At 47.3% G+C, this 14,798-nt stretch overlaps 1 protein-coding gene across 1 annotated transcript in view; it reads left to right on the top strand.

The window, feature by feature from the left end:
- The first annotated feature begins 623 nt into the window (after positions 1-623).
- The window catches only part of LOC119965809 (serpin B6-like), a 43,233-nt gene continuing 29,058 nt past the window's right edge, over positions 624-14,798 (top strand). Inside the window, exons 1-3 of the mRNA XM_038796662.1 lie at positions 624-728; positions 7,756-7,865; positions 9,132-9,175. The gene's annotated coding sequence lies outside the window, so the exon portion shown is untranslated. The remainder of the gene's footprint in view (positions 729-7,755; positions 7,866-9,131; positions 9,176-14,798) is intronic.

Genomic DNA, 14,798 nt, shown 5'->3' on the forward strand with positions numbered 1-14,798 from the left:
GTGACTCATCCACCCACCATACACATCTTTGGGTTGTGGGGACGAAACCCAGACAGACATGGGGAGAATGTGCAAACTCCCCACGGACAGTGGCCGGGGCCAGGATCGAACCTAGTGTTTTGTTATACTCTTGGCGTAGCATAAGCTGCTCCCTTGATGTGCACTCTGACAAAGGAAGGTTCGGACTTGGAGACAGCTTTAACACATTTCTTAAACTGTTAACGATTCTTCTACTTGGATTCGACTCTCCTGTTAATCCTTCTATAGCTACTCAGACTGACGAACCAGTCTGCTACAATCCACGTGGTGGGTGTGATGTTGTTCCTAATCAACCCTGTCTACTCACTGAGTGTCTCCACTGGAAAGAGGAAGATCATGTGTGCTGTGTCCTTTTATATGGGTTGGTGTAATGCCCCCCTGTGGTAGTGTCACCTCTGTGTGTGTGTGTGTCGTGAATGTTCATTGGTCGTGTCCTATCTTACTGGCCTATTGATTGAATGTCTGTGCGTCATGTCTCTGGTGCTCCCTCTAGTGTCTGGCTAGTTAGTCTACGTGTATTTACATTAACTCCTTGTGTATTTACAGTGATGCATATCACCACACCTGGGTCCTCAGTGCCGTAGGCAGCAGTGCTAACCACTGCACCACTTTGCCGCCCTAGGAGGACATTTTCTTCAAAGAGTCAATCTCCTCACTGTTGTTCTGGAGTCTCATGTAGACAAGTCTGGGTAAGTACGGCACTGAACCTAATTTTTATTATTTAAATTGGGGCGCGATTCTCTAGAAAGGTTTCTCAGTGTGTTAGCCAGCGGGAATTGCCGGGAGCTTCCCAGTGCTCAGCCTGGCGATGCCGGGAACGCTATTCAACGTTAATTGGTCCACTTAACCAGGCCCCACGGGCTTCACGCCGCAAATGAAGGCTCGCCAGCCGATTGGCCAGGACCTTGCTGGCCAACCCACCCCGCCACCTCTCTAACAAGGCCGAGCAGACAGTACTTGCACAGCCAGACCCACTCAGCTCGTCACCATGGCACCAAGAAGACCGGCCCCAGGATTTGGAGATGCGGATGTGGGGAGGCTCCTAAAGCACCTTGTCCAGTTTTGATATCCTTATTTTAGGAGACATTTGCTTACAAACAAAGGACAAAGAAAAGTACAGCACAGGAACAGGCCCTTCGGCCCTCCAAGCCTGTGCCGACCATGCTGCACTTCTACACTTCCTGGGTCCGTATCCCTCTATTCCCATCCTGTTCATGTATTTGTCAAGATGCCCCTTAAATGTCACTATCGTCCCTGCTTCCACCACCTCCTCCGGCAGCGAGTTCCAGGCACCCACTACCCTCTGTGTAAAAAAACTTGCCTCGTACATCTCCTCTAAACCTTGCCCCTCGCACCTTAAACCTATGCCCCCTAGCAATTGACCCCTTTACCCTGGGAAAAAGTCTCTGACTATCCACTCTGTCTATGCCCCTCATAATTTTGTAGACCTCTATCAGATCGCCCCTCAACCTCCGTCGTTCCAGTGGGAACAAAACAAATTCATTCAACCGCTCATCATAGTTAATGCCCTCCATACCAGGCAACATCCTGGTAAATCTCTTCTGCACCCTCTTTAAAGCCTCCACATCCTTCTGGTAGTGTGGCGACCAGAATTGAACACTATACTCCAATTGTGGCCTAACTAAGGTTCTATACAGCTGCAACATGACTTGCCAATTCCTATACTCAATGCCCCGGCCAATGAAGGCAAGCATGCCGTATGCCTTCTTGACTACCTTCTCCACCTGTTTGCCCCTTTCAGTGACCTGTGGACCTGTACACCTTGATCTCTCTGACTTTCAATACACTTGAGGGTTCTACCATTCACTGTATATTCCCTAACTGCATTAGACCTTCCAAAATGCATTACCTCACATTTGTCCGGATTAAACTCCATCTGCCATCTCTCCGCCCAAGTCACCAAACAATCTAAATCCTGCTGTGTTCTCTGACAGTCCTCATCGCTATCCGCAATTCCACCAACCTTTGTGTCGTCTGCAAACTTATTAATCAGACCAGTTACATTTTCCTCCAAATCATTTATATATACTCCGAACAGCAAAGGTCCCAGCACTGATCGCTGCAGAACACCACTAGTCACAGCCCTCCAATCAGAAAAGCACCCTTCCATTGCTACTCTCTGCATTCTATGACCGAGCCAGTTCTGTATCCACCTTGCCAGCTCACCCCTGATCCCGTGTGACTTCACCTTTTGTACAAGCCTACCATGAGGGACCTTGTCAAAGGCCTTACTGAAGTCCATATAGACAACATCCACTGCCCTACCTGCATCAATCATCTTTGTGACCTCCTCGAAAAACTCTATCAAGTTAGTGAGACACGACCTCCCCTTCACAAAACCATGCTGCCTTTCACTAATACATCCATTTGCTTCCAAATGGGAGCAGATCCTGTCTCGAAGAATTCTCTCCAGTAATTTCCCTACCACTGACGTAAGGCTCACCGGCCTGTAGTTCCCTGGATTATCCTTGCTACCATTCTAAAACAAAGGAACAACTGGCTATTCTCCAGTCCTCCTATACATCATCTGAAGACAGTGAGGATCCAAAGATTTCTGGCAAGGCCTCAGCAATGTCCTCTCTTGCCTCCTTCAGTATTCTGGGGTAGATCCCATCAGGCCCTGGGGACTTATCTATCTTAATATTTTTCAAGACGCCCAACACCTCGTCTTTTTGGATCTCAATGTGACCCAGGCTATCTACACACCCTTCTCCAGACTCAACATCCACCAATTCCTTCTCTTTGGTGAATACTGATGCAAAGTATTCATTTAGTACCTCACCCATTTCCTCTGGCTCCACACATAGATACCTTTGCCTATCCTTCAGTAGGCCAACCCTTTCTCTGGCTACCCTCTTGCTTTTATGTACGTGTAAAAAGCCTTGGGATTTTCCTTAACCCTATTTGTCAATTACTTTTTGTGACCTCTTCTAGCCCTCCTGACTCCTTGCTTAAATTCCTTCCTAGTTTCCTTATATTCCACACAGGCTTTGTCTGTTCCCAGCCTTCTAGCCCTGACAAATGCCTCCTTTTTCTTTTTGACGAGGCCTGCAATATCTCTCGTTATCCAAGGTTCCCGAAATTTGCCGTATTTATCCTTCTTCCGCACAGGAACATGCCGGTCCTGAATTCCTTTCAAGTGACATTTGAAAGCCTCCCACATGTCAGATGTTGATTTACCCTCAAACATTCGCCCCCAATCTAGGTCCTTCAGTTCCCGCCTAATATTGTTATAATTAGCCTTCCCCCAATTTAGCACATTCACCCGAGGGCCACTCTTATCATTGTCCACCAGCCCTTTAAAATTTACTGAATTGTGGTCACTGTTCCCGAAATGCTCCCCTACTGAAACTTCTACCCCCTGACTGGGCTCATTCCCCAATACCAGGTCCAGTACAGCCCCTTCCCTAGTTGGACTGTCTACATACTGTTTTAAGAAGCCCTCCTGGATGCTCCTTACAAACTGCCCCATCTAAGTCCCTCGCACTAAGTGAGTCCCAGTCAAGTTAAGGGCAGCACGGTAGCATTGTGGATAGCACAATTGCTTCACAGCTCCAGGGTCCCAGGTTCGATTCCGGCTTGGGTCACTGCCTGTGCGGAGTCTGCACATCCTCCCCGTGTGTGCGTGGATTTCCTCCGGGTGCTCCAGTTTCTTCCCACAGTTCAAAGATGTGCAGGTCAGGTAGATTGGCCATGATAAATTGCCCTTAGTCTCCAAGATTGCCCTTAGTGTTGGGTGGGGTTACTGGGTTATGGGGATAGGGTGGAGGTGTTGATCTTGGGTAGGGTGCTTTTTCCAAGAGCCGGTGCAGACTCGATGGGCCGAATGGCCTCCTTCTGCACTGTAAATTCTATGAAATTCGATGAAATATTGGGGAGGTTGAAGTCTCCCATCACAACAACCCTGTTGTTTTTACTCGTTTCCAAAATCTGTCTACCTATCTGCTCCTCTATCTCCTGCTGGCTGTTAGGAGGCCTGTAGTAAACCCCCAAACATTGTGACTGCACCCTTCTTATTCCTGATCTCTACCCATATAGCCTCGCTGCCCTCTGAGGTGTCCTCCCATAGTACAGCTGTGATATTCTCCCTAACCAGTAGCGCAACTCCTCCACCCCTTTTACATCCCCCTCTCTCCCTTCTGAAACATCTAAATCCTGGAACGTTTAGCTGCCAATCCTGTCCTTCCCTCAACCAGGTCTCTGTAATGGCAACAACATCATAGTTCCAAGTACTAATCCAAGCTCTAAGTTCATCTGCGTTACTCTTAATACTTCTTGCATTAAAACATATGCACTTCAGGCCACCAGACCCGCTGTTTTCAGCAACATCTCCCTGTCTGCTCTTCCTCAGAGCCATAGTGGCCCTATTCCCTAGTTCTCCCTCAACGCTTTCACCTTCTGACCTATTGCTCCGGTACCCACCCCCCTGCCATACTAGTTTAATACTAGTAGGGGCTGGTTTAGCTCACTGGGTTAAATCGCTGGCTTTTAAAGCACACCAAGGAGGCCAGCAGCACGGTTCAATTCCCGTACCAGCCTCCCCGGACAGGCGCCGGAATGTGGCGACTAGGGGCTTTTCACAGTAACTTCATTGAAGCCTACTAGCGACAATAAGCGATTTTCATTTCATTTCATTTCATTAATTTCATTTAAACCCTCCGTGTGACACTAGCATACATAGATACATAGAAGATAGAAGCAAGAGGAGGCCTTTCGGCCCTTCGAGCCTGCTCCGCCATTCATCACGATCATGGCTGATCATCCAACTCAATAGCCTAATCCTGCTTTCTCCCCATCGCCTTTGATCCCATTCGCCCCAAGTGCTATATCTAGATGCCTCTTGAATATATTCAAAATTTTAGCAGCAACTACTTCCTGTGGTAATGAATTCCACAGGCTCACCACTCTTTGTGTGAAGAAATGTCTCCTTATCTCTGTCCAAAATGGTTTATCCTGAATCCTCAGACTGTGACCCCTGGTTCTGGACACACCCATCATTGGGAACATCTTCCCTGTATCTACCCTGTCTAGTCCTGTTAGAATTTTATAAGTCTCTATGAGATCCCCCCTCATTCTTCTGAACTCCAGCGAGAACAATCCTGACCTAGTCAATCCCTCCTCATATGACAGTCCTGCCATCCCTGGAATCAGTATGGTAAACCTTCGCTGCACTCCCTCGAGAGAAAGAACATCCTTCCTCAGAGAAGGAGACCACAACTGCACACAATACTCCAAGTGTAGCCTCACCAAGGTCCTGTATAATTGCAGCAACACACCGCTGCTTCTATACTCGAAACCTCTTGCAATGAAGGACAACATACCATTAGCCTTCTTTACCACCTGCTGCACCTGCATGCTTACCTTCAGCGAATGGTGCACAACAGATTTGTCAAGCATGATTTTCCCTTCATAAATCCATGCTGACTCTGACTGATCCTGCCACTGCTTTCTAAATGTTCCGCTATAAAGTCCTTGATAATGGATTCAAGCATTTTCCCCACTACAGATGTTAGGCTTACTGTTCTTTAATTCCCTGCTTTCTCTATACCTCCCTTTTTGAATATCAGAGGGACGTAAGCTACCCTCCAATCTGCAGGGACAGTTCCAGAGTCTATAGAATCCCGGAAGATGACCACCAATGCATCCACTCTTTCCAGAGCCACCTCCTTAAGCACTCTGGGATGCAGATTCTCAGGCCCTGGGGATTTATCCGCCTTCAATCCCATCAGTTTTCCCAGCACCATTTCTCTACTAATGTTGATCTCCCTCAGTTCTTCCCTCTCACTAAACCTTTCATTCTCCAACATTTCTGGGATCTGATTTGTGTATTCAATTGCTCAGCCATTTCTTTGTCCCTTATTATTCCCCTGTTTCTGTCTGTAGGGGGCCTACATTCTCTTTACCAATCTCTTTCTCTTCACATATCTGTAGAAACTCTTAATGTCAGTCTTTATGTTCCCTGCAAGCTTCCTTTCATATTGTACTTTCCCCTTCTTAATCAATCCCTTCATCCTTCTTTGCTGAATTCTAAACTGCTCCCAATCCTCAAACCTTTTTTTATATAATTTAGAGTGCCCAATTCATTTTTTCCAATTAAGGGGCAATTTAGCGTGACCAATCCACCTAACCTGCACATCTTTGGGTTGTGGGGGCGTAACCCACGCAAACACGGGGAGAATGTGCAAACTCCACACGGACAGTGACCCAGAGCCGGGATCGAACCTGGGATCTCGGCGCCGTGAGGCAGCAGTGCTAACCACTTCTCCACCGTGCTTCTCCCCCCCCCCCCCCCCCCCCCCCCCCCAATCCTCAGACCTATTATTTTTCTTGGCCAACCTGTATGCTTCTTCCTTGTATTGGATACTATTTATGATTTCCTTTGTAAACCATGGATTGGCCGTCTTACCCCCTGTGGAAGGGAAATTAACATAAATGAAATACTGCTGAAATATTCTGGTTTCAGCCTTATTATGAAAACACATTGTCCTCCGAAAGAGAACAGAGCCAAGGGCAAGAACATACGTATTTCCCGTACCAGCCTTCCCGGACAGGCGCCGGAATGTGGTGACTAGGGGCTTTTCACAGTAACTTCATTGAAGCCCACTCGTGACAATAAGCGATTTTCTATTTTCTGTTTCATCGTACGTACTTTCCAAGGTCTAATTAATATAAACATTCATGTTTACTTCAGATTATAAAAACATGCTGTCTTCAATTGAATCTCAGAGTGCAGTGCACTGGCTTTTGCAGCTGGAACACTCTCCGCAAATATATTTGTGTAAATAAATTTCCTTAAATCGAACCTTGAGGAATTTGTCTTTATTATGATTTCCACGACACCCCCTTTGCTTCTGTGCCAGACAGGAATGAACAGTTGCTGTAGTTCCTCCATGCGTTCCTTGAATGTTTGCCATTGTCGACCCATTGTCATCCCTTTGAGTAACACTCCCCAATCTATGAAGGACAACTCACACCTCATATCCTCATAGTTCCTTTTATTAAGATTCAGCACCCTAGTTTCCGAATCAACTACTTCACTCTCCAGCTTGATAAATATTCTATCATGTTATGGTCGCTCATCCCCAAGGGGTCTCATACAACCAATTTGGCAATGATTCCCTTCTCATTACACAGTACCCAGTCTAAGATGGCCCGCTCTCTAGTTGGTTCCTCCACATATTGGTCAAGAAAACATTGGGAGGCAGCTCAAAGAAGCGTAACTAGATTGATTCCTGACATGAAGAGGTTTTCTTTTTTTTCTCAACTTATTCTTTCATGGGATGCGGGTCAACATTTATTGCTGGTCCCTAATTGCCCCTGAGAAGGATGGTGCTCAGCTGCTTCTTTGCACTGCTGCAGTTTATATGCAGGTGCACCCACAGTGCTGCTCGGAATTCCAGGATTTTGACCCAGCAACAGTGAAGGAACGATGATTTGATTCCAAGGCAGCATGGTGTCTGCTTTAGAGGGGGACGTGCAGGTGGTGATGTATTCGGGCGCCTGCTCCCCTTGTCCTGCTAGGTGGTAGAGGTTGCGGGTTTGGAAGGTGCTGGCGAAGGAGCATTGGGGAGTTGCTGCAGTACATCCTGGAGATGATACACACGGCTGCCACTGTGCGTTGGTGGTGGAGGGGGTTAAAGCTGAAGGTGGCGAATGGGCCATTGATCAAGTGAAATTCTTTATCCTGGTGTCAAGCTCTTGAGTTTTGTTGGAGCTGCACTCATCCAGACAAGTGGAGATCATTCCATCCCATTCCCGACTCGTGTCTTGCAGTTTGATGGTGGACAGGTTCTGGAGGTCAGGAGGTGAGTTACTCGCCACTCATTCTGTCATGGGAGTGTCCCTTTAAGAAATATTTTTGTCTTATCACATGGCTTCAGTGATGTCATTGTGTGGGTGGAGCTGGGCTGTGGCTCCGGGAGTTGGTTTCACTTACGCTTTGGTTTGGGGCTTGTTTAGTGGCTCTGAGTTTATTTTGCTTTCGTTTTCACTTTTGGCTGCTGCACTCAGAAAGCAAAGTATCTTCGAGTGTCTCTCTATCTTCAGTTTAAAAGCTGTTTCCAGACTACTTGATAATTTAAAAGAAGGAAGGAATTCAAAGCTGCTGTTTTGGAAAGGAAACAAGAGCAGCCATACCAGGTCTGAGTGCTGTGTGCTGGGCCACACCTTTGAAAAGGGGTTTATGGTTTATGGGATGTTGTTATTAAATTGGAACAGTTAAAGGGGGAAATTTATTAAGGGTGATACATAGATTACTGTAGCTGTGTGGGGTATTTATGTTGGTAGCTGATAAAAATGCTTACTGTGTGTGTTCATAAAAATGTTAACTGAATTTGTAGAATAAAGCTTGTTTCTGATTAAAAGTGTTTAAGGCCTCTGTTGAATAACATCTGAAAGGCAGGCCCTTGTGCTCATCGTAACGAAAATCGATAAACAGCTGTAGGTGAACTCCATGATATACTTTGGAGTTTTCTAAACGCTGGCCCATAACAATTCCAACTCCACTTTCCTGAATCCTTCCTCATAATCCTTCAATTTCCCCCACTGTCCAAAGATCGGTCAATCTCAGTCAGCCTTGAATATGGTAATGCAGCACCCACAACTCTGGGGGGGGGGGGGGGGGAGCAAGTTTCCAAAGATTCACAATCTTTGAGTGAAAAAATTTGGGACCTAATTAATATAAAGCAATTTCCGAAATGTTGAGCCAACTTTTGCACTTCCGACAGCGCAGCACTCCCTCGGCATTACACTGGAGAGGCAGCATCGATTTTTGTTCCCTGGGTTGGGACTGAGACCATGAACCTTGTGCCCATATACCGGACACTTCACATGAAGCAGTGAAATAATTAAAATAACCGTCTGGGATGTCCCCAGTCCAAGCTTTCAAAATTTTGGGTGCATTCCCAGGCAGGCAGCCCCACACAAATCAATGCAATGCCAAAATTCCAAACTTGTTTGTACGATCTCTGATTTCACCCGACCGTGTCTGAGCCAGAGTGTTAGCGGGGGTGGGCCAGGGGGTTTCCTGTTCGGAATTACATTTGCTTTCATTTCACTTCACCTTCATTTAGTCGCTGTGTGAGAAGCTGGCTTGTTGGGCCTTCTGAAACAAACGGTATGTAGACACTTTGTTCCCTCTTGATAAACGATGTCGGTTAATGTTCTATTTTTGTAAACATGACAGCTGTGCAGTCGGCCTCCTCGGTCGTCTCCAGCGTGGTGCAGACGTTTCCGTGGCGTAGCTACATTGACAGTGACAATTCGCCGTGACTTCAAAGCACTTACTGATAGATTCGTAAAAGCATTTCTCATTTACAAAAAACAGAAGGGAAGGAAGGCTAGTTGAAGTTATTCCACAGCGAGGCAATTCCTGTTGTAGTTAATTTGCTCTGAATGCATTTCCCTTCAAAATAATCACGGGGTTGCAAGCTCCTCCACACAGCTTCCAGTGTGGATTCCAAAGTGCGGGCATTGTGGACTGTGAGAGCCGTTCCTTCTTGTTCTCCTTTCCTCTGGCAGGCAGAATCAATGTTCCTCTTTCAAATTGCACATCCTCAAGTTTGAGTTAATTTGTTATAAGAATTAGTTTGAATGGAGCAGAGGATTTATTTAGCACTGAGCAACTCCCAAGCCCACCTAGAAGGGAGAAGGTAGCAGACACACGGGAGCATGCCCCCACCTACAAGTTCCCCTCCGATCCACGTGCCATCCTGACGTGGAAATATAGCGCTGTTCCTTCACCGCCGTTGAGTCAAAATCCTGGAATTCCGTCTCCAACAGCAAAGTGGGTTTACCTACACCACAGAGACTGCAGCGGTTCAAGAAGGCAGCTCACCACCACCTTCACAAGGACAGTTAGAGATGGACAATCACTCTTAAATCCCATGAAAGAATGAAATGCAAAGCTCCCATCATCTGTTGTGTCTTTTATTTTTAATAAACATTTTATTGAGGTATTTTTGGTCTAGTGACCACAACAAAATAGACAATATACTGATGTGTTGGGCAGGCTGGGTCGATGTGGACTGCACTGGATGCAGTGTAGCAAGAGACGGACCTCCAACACTTGATAAGATGCAACATGATTTTATTTAACATCTTAACTACTATACATGTTTAACTGTGGGTTGACATTATGCTGACTTGACTGGAGACCTGGTACAGTAGTCCCCCTTTATAACGCGGGTGTTGGGGTCCAAGACCCCAACCCGCGTTGTATCCGAGCCGCGGATATCCATGATGGGGGTTTTAAATTTATTTAAAAATCTATGCTAGCGCTTCCCATTGTGAGTCTACGGGGGGCGGGGGGAGAGGTCAGACCCCCGTAGACTCACAATGGGAAGCGCTAGCATAGATTTTTAAATAAATTTAAAACCCCCATCGTGGATCCAATTAAAATTTCAGCGGCCGGCTCACTTTGATCCAGAGAGGGAAGCTGCTCTCACTGAAATCAGCCGGCCGCTGAAATTGACACTGCCCGCTGCTCTCTCCCTCCAATCCAACTTTTAAATGTTAATGTTTCTGATTGGAGGGAGAGAGCAGCCGGCAGTGTCAATTTCTTTTTTTTTTCCTCCGGCTCGCCCCCTCCCCCCCCCCCCCCCCTCCTCCCCCATCCCCCAACACCCGCAGGGCCCTCCTCTCTCCCCCAACACCCGCAGGGGGGTCTCCCCCACACCCACAGGGGGGTCCCCCCACACCCGCCCCCCCTCCTCTCCCCCCCAACACCCGCCCCCCTCCTCTCCCCCCCAACACCCGCCCCCCTCCTCTCCCCCCCAACACCCGCCCCCCCTCCTCTCCCCCCCAACACCCGCCCCCCCTCCTCTCCCCCCCAACACCCGCCCCCCCTCCTCTCCCCCCCCTCTCCCCCCTCCTCTCCCCCCCTCCTCTCCCCCCCTCTCCCCCCCTCCTCTCCCCCCTCTCCCCCCTCTCCCCAATCCAACTTTTAAGTTTTAATGTTTCTGATTGGAGGGAGAGAGCAGCGGGCAGTGTCAATTTCAGCGGCCGGCTCACTTTGATCCGGAGAGGGAAGCTGCTCTCTCACTGAAACAATCAGCTGGCCGCTGAAATTGACACTGCCCGCTGCTCTCTCCCTCCAATCAGAAACATTAAAACTTAAAAGTTGGATTGGAGGGGGAGAGCAGCCGGCAGTGTCAATTTCAGCGGCCGGCTGATTATTTCAGTGAGAGCAGCTTCCTTCTCCGGATCAAAGTGAGCCGGCCGCTGAAATTGACACAACTGACAGTTGGGGTCCATCAGCCCCCCCGCGGTATATCGCGAACCGCGGTATTGCGGAGTATAACGGGGGACTACTGTATTAGCCTGACCAGACTTACTGACTACCACATGGTGTTTGCACTGGCTAGCTCATGGGCTCTGACTGTCTCAGTGGCTGGGTCCAGAGAGAGCAGGAAACCTAGTGCCCTCCGTCTTTATAGTGGTAGTGTCCTCTCTGGTGATTGGCTGCTGTGTTCTGTGTGCTTACTGGCCATCCTGTGTGTCAATCACTGCCTGTCTGCACTCCATTATATACATAGATGTATATTATGACATATACATGAATCTACAAACAGGTCCCACCCTTATTACCCCCCCCACTCTAACCTAAACTACTCCAACCCCCCCAACCCCCCCCCCCCCCCCCCCCTCCCCACCAGTCTACTGACGATTCATTTTCTGCGAAGAAGTTGACGAACGGTTGCCACCTCCGGGCGAACCCTAACAGTGACCCTCTCAAGGCGAACTTGATTTTCTTCAAACAGAGATAGCTAGCCATGTCCGATAGCCAGGTCTCCGACTTCGGGGGCTTTGAGTCCCTCCAAGCTAATAGTATCCGTCTCCGGGCTACCAGGGAAGCAAAGGCTAGAGTGTCTGCCTCTTTCTCCTCCTGGATTGCCGGATCTTCCGACACCCCGAAAATCCCCACCTCTGGACTCAGCGCCACCCTTGTTTTTAACACCGTGGACATGACATCTGCAAACCCCTGTCAAAATCCCCTAAGCTTTGAACATGTCCAGAACACATGGACATGGTTCGCTGGTCCTCCCGCACATTTTGCACACGTGTCTTCCACCCCAAAGAATCTGCTCATCCAGGCCACTGTCATGTGGGCCCGGTGAATTACCTTGAATTGTACCAGGCTGAGCCTGGCACATGTTGCGGACGCGTTGACTCTACTCAGTGTGTCTGCCTATAGACCATCCTCTATCTCTCCTCCCAGCTCCTCCTCCCACTTACACTTCAGCTCCTCGGTCTGCATCTCCTCTGACCCCATAAGTTCCTTATAGATGTCCGAGATGCTCCCCTCCCTTACCCACCCTTTGGAAACTACCCTGTCCTGAATCCTGTTGAGCGGTAGGAGTGGGAAGGTTGACACCTGTTCATGTAGGAAGTCCCGCACCTGCAGATACCTGTTAGTTTCCCCTCGCCAACCCAAACCTCTCCTCCAGCGCCCTCATACTCAGAAAGCTCCCCTCTATAAACATGTCCCCATCCTCTCAATCCCCGCTCTCTGCAATAACCAGAATCCCCCGTCCATACCCCCCGGGGCAAACCGGTGATTATCACAAATTGGGGCCCAGACCGATGCTCCCACATGCTGCCTCCACTGGCCCCAAACTCTCAGGGCCGCCACCACCACGGGGCTCGGAGTACCGTGCCAGCGGGAGCGGCAGAGGCGCAGTTACCAACGCCCCCAGACTGGTGCCCTTACAAGAAGCTGCCTCCATACGTACCCATGCCGACCCACCCACTTCCTGATCCTGGCTATATTAGCCGCCTAGTAATAGTTGCTCAAATTTGGCAGCGCCAGCCCGCCCTCTCCCCGACTCCGCTCAAGCATTACCTTCCTTACCCGCGGGGTCTTGCCCGCCCAGACGAAGCCCGTGATCACTCTGTTGATCCGCTTAAAAAAGGACCGCGGAATAAAAATGGGGAGACACTGAAATACAAATAGGAACCGCGGGAGTGTTTTGTTACCTGTGTGTAGGTAACATGTGCTACTCAATCCTTGGTTAGTAATGAGGTATTCTGAATCTCAATCAGGAAGATTCGAACTCTTCCAATAGTAACAAAAGGTTTATTGAGTAACTACAATATTTACATGAGTTCTTTACTTTAACTTTGATACTAGTGATACGGTTAACAAGATCTAACTATGGTAACTATACGTAACTCCACTGGTCATCTAAACTAGTCTGCTGTTCCTTTGATCACTACAACCCCCTTTTTTGTGTTACATATTTTCTGTATGTTGTAAAGAAAATTGAACAAACACAATGGATGCAGTTTGCAAAGGCATTACATAAAATCAATGAGTTAGTCCGTGAAATGTTAATACATTTAGTCTCTTAAGTTTTTTTTTGCTTGCGGGAAATAGGTAGACAAATGATGTTATGTACAAGTTGTGATGATCTTGACGATTATACAAAACCAATTAATATTTATGAGTCCAATCTTAATTTAAAAAAATTTAGTGAGTCCATACTTTATGAGTTTTTTACGGTCGAGTTGCTTTCGTCTTCTGTTGTTGAAGTGGTGATGTTGACGTTGTTATTTCTTTGTGAACATCGTCAGTGTTCCTGTGTTTAAGTAACCAAGAAGTCATCAGTGAGGTGTTTGAATGGTCGAATCACGTTGTGGTCTGATTTATGCTTTTTTTTTCTATGCTTGTGGTAGCGATTCTGTGTTACATCTTTGTTGTCTGACCTGGACTTTTTTCCTGTGTTTGTGGTATTGATTCTGTATGTCATCTTTGTTGGCTGACCTGGACTTTTTCTTGTGTTTGTGGAATTGATTCTGCATGTCATCTTTCTTGAAAGCTGGTTTGCTTGTTTGTTGTGGAGCAAATGTGAATTTGTGAGAATTGTTGCCATGCCATGGCATGTTTGTGCTCTTGCCATTGTTTTGCAGTGCGCTGTGGCATTGTCCTTCATGAGCAGAGTTGTACCATGTTGTACAGGTCGTTGTTTCATTGTTGTCGTTTCTGTCTTGGTTGTTTTCGTTGATGTTCTTGTTGTTGTCGTTCTTGTTGTTGTCATCGTCATGCCTGTTGTTTCTGTTTTTGTTGTTTTCGCTGTTGTTCTTGTTGTTTTTCTCGTCGTGCTCATTGTTTCTGTTTTTGTTCTGCTTCTTGGTGTGTTTCTTGTTGTTCTTGTAGTTTTTGTTGTTGTGCTTGTAGTTTTTGATGTTGCTGTCGTTGTTCTTGTTTCTGCAGCGCTTCGTGTTGTTGTTGCTCTTGTTGCGCGGCATGTTGTTTTTGTTGTTGCTGTTGCGCTCAATGAGTGTTCCGTTTGGATGATGTGAGTCATTGTCACAGTTATTGGTGTCAGTGTCCTTTGTGGTATCTGTTACATTGAGCGTTTCTTCTTGAGAATTGTGAGAATGATCTGATGTTGCATTGATGTTGGTGACATCAGTCATTTGTGGTGGATTCAATTCCTCTGCTTTGCTTCCTTGGTACTCCTCTTCTAGAGTTATTTCTGGTTCACTTGAATCATCATTGATCTCTTTGTGCTCCTCTTCTGGAGTTTTTTCTGGTTCATTTGAATCACCTTTGGTTTCTTGGTTCTCCTCTTCTGGAGTCAAAGTCATCAATATTTCTATTAATGTGGTCTCTCTGGACTCTTGGTGCTCCTCTTTTGGAGTCAAAATCTTCACAATTTCATTTGACATGGTCTCTCAGGACTCATGAATAGCGGTCCTCTGATTGTTGAGTGCTTCTGTGCAGACGAGCTGAGATA

The sequence above is a fragment of the Scyliorhinus canicula genome, chromosome 5 (assembly GCF_902713615.1).
Source record: "Scyliorhinus canicula chromosome 5, sScyCan1.1, whole genome shotgun sequence".
NCBI lineage: Eukaryota > Metazoa > Chordata > Chondrichthyes > Carcharhiniformes > Scyliorhinidae > Scyliorhinus > Scyliorhinus canicula.